Source organism: Haemaphysalis longicornis, unplaced genomic scaffold (assembly GCF_048455015.1).
Source record: "Haemaphysalis longicornis isolate Haplotype H1 unplaced genomic scaffold, Haemaphysalis longicornis Haplotype H1 scaffold_31, whole genome shotgun sequence".
Taxonomy (NCBI): Eukaryota; Metazoa; Arthropoda; class Arachnida; order Ixodida; family Ixodidae; genus Haemaphysalis; species Haemaphysalis longicornis.
The window spans coordinates 1,809,581-1,815,580 of record NW_027526340.1 but is presented as its reverse complement, the minus strand read 5'-3'; positions in this window follow the sequence as shown (position 1 = coordinate 1,815,580).

Here is a 6,000-nt window from a genome sequence, read left to right as displayed (position 1 = left end):
GTACAAGGCTAAGAAACTCACTACGGGAGACAATTTGATTGAAGTAGAAAATAAAGAACAATCCTCTAACTTCCTCAAGCAAACATGCATGGTCGATGTTGACATCAAGATCACGCCCCATCAAGCCTCAATAGCTGCCAGGGCGTGATCTCTGATCGGGATCTAATAAATGAGACTGAAGCAGATCTGCTAGAAGGCCTCCGAGATCAGGGCGTGCCAGCAGTGAGGCGAATTATCATACGCCGAAATGACCAAATAACACGAACCAAGCACGTAATTTTGACATTTGACCGCTCAACACTTCCTGAGTAGGTCTACGCAGGTTTCATGAGACGTCCGATCCGACCCTACGTGCCAAACCCACGCCGCTGCTTCGAATTTCAGCAGTTTGGGTACGGCACAACCTCTTTACGTGGTAAACTGGCATGCGCAAAATGTGCAGAAAACGTGACCATTTAACCGACAAATGTGCATCCGAGAGTTTCACGTGTGTGTACTGACAGGGACCACACGCAATCTATTCTAGGAGTTTTGAAAAGTTCAAACAAGAAAAACAAATCATCACCTTAAAAGTCAATGAGAACATCACCTTTCCAGAGGCGTGAAAGAAGTTCGCCTGTTTCCATCTGGGGAAGTACGCCGACGCAGCTCGCCGGGGGGCGGAGCGGCGTCTGGTTTCGGCGGGGACCCAGTACCGAGAGTCGGACTTTGTCCCGCCCCGCCCCCCATCGAGTTGCCTCCGGCGGCCCGTCCCGCCCCCACACAGCTTCATAAGCCAGCAGCGGTTGTGGTGGCTGCGTTGGCGAGGCCGCTGCATCAACTGCTTCCTCTCCACCGGCCCAAAGCACACGCAAGGGCATGGAGGAGATGGAGACGGAGGCAGCCGCAGCGACCCCCTCTCCCGCCTGACTGCCTGTGCTACTGTGGGGCTACCCACGCCCTCGGCACTGGCAGCGCAGTCAAAGAACACCCGAAAGGGTACCAAGTCAAGGGGGCCCAGTCCGCTGGGCAACCCCTTGCCTTCAGATGACAATATGAACGTCGAGCCCTTCCGACTTTCATCGCAGCGGAAGGAACGGGCTGCGACGTCAAGGTCAGTAGAGAAGATCAAAAAACCCTTCCAAGACTCCAAGACCCGAAAAAGCTCACATAAATAGACACACTCCAGTAGCTCTGAATACTTAATAATGGGAAGAGAAAATATTGTTCAATAGAACTGCAGAGGCCTTCTGAATAATCTTGAAGACGTGTACGAGATTCTGCATGCTAATCAGCCAAGTGTAATGTATGTACAAGAAACACATTTAAATTCCAATCATACTATTTTCTTAAATAGCTATATGGTATTCAGAAAGGACAGGGATGGCTGCACACTCTTCGGGCGGTGTGGCCATAATCGCCCGGAAATCCTTAGCATGCCACCCTATCACCTTGAACATTGTCCTTGAGGCTGTAGCAATTCGCACAATAATGTTTGATACGGTAATAACGGTGCCCTCCATTCACATTCGTCCTGATTTTGCACTTTCGAGATCTGACTTCGAGGCGCTGGTTGACCAGCTGTCCGAACCATATATTCTATCAGGCGACCTTAATGCGCACAATTCTTTTTGGGGCTCTTCTCGCACGGATGCCCGAGGTCGCCTGATAGAAAAGTTTGTAACATCCTCTGGAGCATGCCTTTTCAACAAGAAACAGTCTATATACCATAACTTAGGACACAACACACACTGCTATCTTCACTTGGCTATTGGCTCGGCAGTTGCAGTTCTCTTTCCGTGTCTCGAGCGGGGCGTGGAGACGGACCTATATGGTAGTGACCACTTCCCCACTTCACTAACATATATAGGTAAAGGCCCACGCAGTCCATCTTTCCAGAACAGGTTCAATGAAGCAAGAGCTGACTGGAATAAATTTACAGAGACATCCAAACTACACTACACAGCCATAAGACACCTACACATTGAAGAAGCTTCCCAACTACTCATGGTGCACATCCTCGACGCCGCCGAAAAGTCCATTCCGCCCGCCTCTGGTGCCCCGCGCCACCACAGGAGACCGTGGTGGAATGAGGACTGTAGGCGGGCACGAGAGGCCCACATCAAGGCGTGGGGTATCCTCCGTCGGTACCCCACGTCAGGTAACCTCCTGTTGTTCAAACGGGGCAAGGCGTTTGGAAAACGTGTGCGCCGTGAGGCAAAACAAGAGAGTTGACACACCTTCTTGACATCCATTAATTCATACATGGACACACACCACGTCTGGACACTAATACGAAACCTCAAAGGACAAAAAACACACAGCCTGCCCCTTGTACGTACTACAGGGGACACACTCGTAAACCAGGCTAACACTCGCACAACACTTCCAACACGTGTCCAGCTAAGCACATTACACTAAAACTTTAAAGCAACAAAACCATCTGCAGAGAAAAAGCCCTTACATGACAAAGACAAATCAAAAACTTCTTACAACTCTGAATTTACACTCTATGAGTTGATTGATTGATTGTGGGGTTTAACGCGCCGACGCAACGCAATCAATCAATCAACTCATAGAGTGTGAATTCAGAGTTGTAAGAAGTTGTAAGAAGTTGTAAGTAATGAGTTGAGGGCTGCCTTGAGATCGTGCAAACATTCAGTTCCAGACGCAGATAAGATTACATATGCCATAATACAACACCTACACCCAGACACTCTTGAGACACTCCTACACCTATACAACAAAATATGGCTTTCGGGGCAGCTTCCAAGGTCTTAGAGGGAGGCCATTGTAGTGGCTTTTCTTAAGGAAGGGAAGGACCCTTCCTCTCCCGCTACCTATCGACCCATTGCCCTGACCAGCTCCTGTGCAAGCTTCTCGAGAAGATGATCAACAGGAGACTCAAGTAATTCTTAGAGTGCAATGATCTTCTCGAGAGCTGCCAGGCTAGCTTCAGAGAGGAGAGATCCACCAACGATCAACTGGTTGCGTTGGAATCATATATAAAGGATGCCTTCGTTCACAAACAGCTCTGTGTTACGGTGTTTTTCGACATCGAGAAGGCCTATGACACCGCTTGGCGTTACGGCATACTTAGTGACCTCAAGTCATTCGGTGTTCCGGGTAACATGCTAAACACCCTTATTAGTTACTTGTCGAAGAGAACGTTTCGAGTGAGAGACGGTAGTGCACTCTCAAGGGTTCACGTTCAAGAAAACGGCGTGCCGCAAGGTGGCGTGTTGAGCTGCACTCTCTTCATAGTAAAGATGAACTCTCTTGGGAAGGCATTGCCACCTACAATCTCTTATTCCATGTATGTAGACGACGTTAAGATTTCCTTTAAATCATTTAACATGTCAATCTGCGAACGGCAAGTCCAGCTGGGCGCGAAGAAACCTGCCGGCTGGGCCGACAAGAGTAGTTTTAGACTGAATCCTGCACAAAGCTCTTGCGTTGTGTCCTCCAGGAAGCGTGGGGTTCATCCGGACCCAGACATTACTCTGAATGGCGTGTCGCTTCCTGTGAACAAACAGAATACGTTTTTGGGTGTTGTTTTTAACTACAAACTGACATTCATTCCTCAAATCAAGCAACTGAAGCATAAATGTCTCAAAACAGTGAATATCCTTAACGTCCTCTCACACCAATCGTGTGGTGCCGACGGAGAACTCCTGCTACGCCTGTATACTTCTTTGATTGGGTCTCGTTTGGACTATGGCAGTGTTGTGTATGGGTCGGCGACAAAACAGCATTAATAATGCTCGACTCAGTGCTACACATGGGGCTTCGGCTTTCGTCGGGTGCTTTCCGCACTAGCCAAGTCCAAAGTTTGTATGCTGAGTGTAACAAGTGGTGCCTTGAGGACCAACGAACGTACATGGACTTGCTCTACGCTTTTCAAATTTCATCGCTGAATAACCATCCTTGTAAACTTGTTTTTAATTATACATCCGCATCTCGACTGTTTGTAAATCACCCGTCTGTTTCTTTGCCGTTCTCACTTAGGGTGAGGCAGGAAGCTTCGGGTTTCAACATCTCCTTTTTAGACATTTACACATCTTTTTTACTGACGTTTTACGACCCTGGCAGCTTCAACCTGTATCTTGTGACTTGTCCTTCCTGAATATTGATAAAACCTGGGTACCACAAACTGCTATTTTGCAACACTTCTTGTCCCTGCAGTATAAGTATCAATGTGCAGAGTTTTATAGTGACGCGTCAAAAACAGCAACCATGGTGTCTTGCGTGCTCATGGGCCAAACTTTGATGCATGCAGACCCATGAGCACATACACCAAAATTTACTCAGCTGAAGCATATGGCATCTTACTCATTGCACAACACATTCTTGAACACAAAATTCTGAAGTCCTTCATATATACTGATTCCTTGAGTGTTGTGCGCGCATTGGCATCACACAAGCCGTGCAACACTATCATGTCTCAACACTATCATGTCTATATATGCCCAAAAACTATTTCTGGTCTTGTGATGGATTCCAGGCCACGCTGGGATCGCTGGCAATGAGGTTGCTGATGAGAGGGCCGCTGCCGCCGCACTCAGGAACACAGTAGGCATAACAACACTACCACACAGTGACCTTAAGCTAGAAATTCGACAATACTTTCGTAACAAAGGGCAAGCACAATGGAACGAACAGACAGATAACAAACTACATGTAATAAAGCCACACTTGGGAGGATGCAAAACTGACTCACAAAACAGACACACCGAAGTGACCTAACGGAGTTTGCGGATAGGCCACACACATGCAACGCACTCGCACCTGCTCACTGGATCTCCAAGACCCACGTGCAGCGGGTGTGGAGAGGGCCTATCCGTAATCCATATACTCATTCAATGCAAGACACTAGAAACAACGTGGCACAAACACTTTGCACAACTATACAGAAAACACATTCCACTACACCCATCGTACTTTTTAGGGGACGACCCTATAATCACCCACAAGCGTACTTTTAAGTTTCTTAGCGATGTCAAGTTTTTACACCTCATTTCTTACCACGCGTAGTTTTCAAACCTTATTTCATGCCACGCACCATCACAACCTGGCCTTTTACACCATCCATTCTCATTGTCTTCTACTGATTTTACTTTTGTTTTTGTTGAACGATTTTAGAGTTTACGTTTACATCCTTCATACCTAACCACAGTTTTGGCGCTCTTTGCTCTAGCTGACCTTGCGCCATAAACATCCAACCATCATCATCATCATTAGTGGAAGGAGTGGAGAAGAGCACCTTGTATGTGAAAATAAACAATATAAAAATGTCCACAGCTTGCACTAGTGGTGCAAGGCTGGAGAAACACCAGACCTGGCGGCCCCTCTACCTTCGCGGAAACCCGGCTGTTGCATCTCACATGAATTTCCGAACTTCTTCTCAAAGCTTTTTCTGTCTGCGGGGCCGGAACGTTTTGTCCGCGGCCTTCGACATCTATCCCAGAGTGGACCGCGTTAGCGCGTGCTAAAACCAAAGGCAACCGGCTTCGTGAACTCGGCGTCTGTAGCGCAAGCTGTCTTGCGCTCCCCATCTGAGGCGCGGGAGCATGCAAACTGTTTTCTTTGTTTTTTTTTCGAGCTCCTCCTGTGACGCAAGGCAACGTGCAAGCCTGGACGACGCCATGCCACCGGACCAAGCTCAGGCTTAAACATCTTCGCTGTTAAGAGCGGCTGACAGCAGCTGAGTTGCGGCAGTGAGGCCTATGCGAGCAAGCGAGCGAACGAACGAACGAACGAATGAACGAACGAACGAACGCTCACGTGAAGTCCAAAGCCAACGCTACAAATAAAAGTAAAGGAGCGACCGAGGACTACTCTTCCAAAACGGGAGCGACAGAAAGCCCAATCCAGCGGGGTCACCGTTCTGGGTGACGCTGTTTTTCCAGATGATTTGTTGCGTCTAGTACAGAAAGGTCCCAAGTACAGTGTGGAACCGCCTGCTACAAGGTCCCGGATGCTCGCCATGGTTCGGAGTACTGGCGAACGTGCGTGTGAACA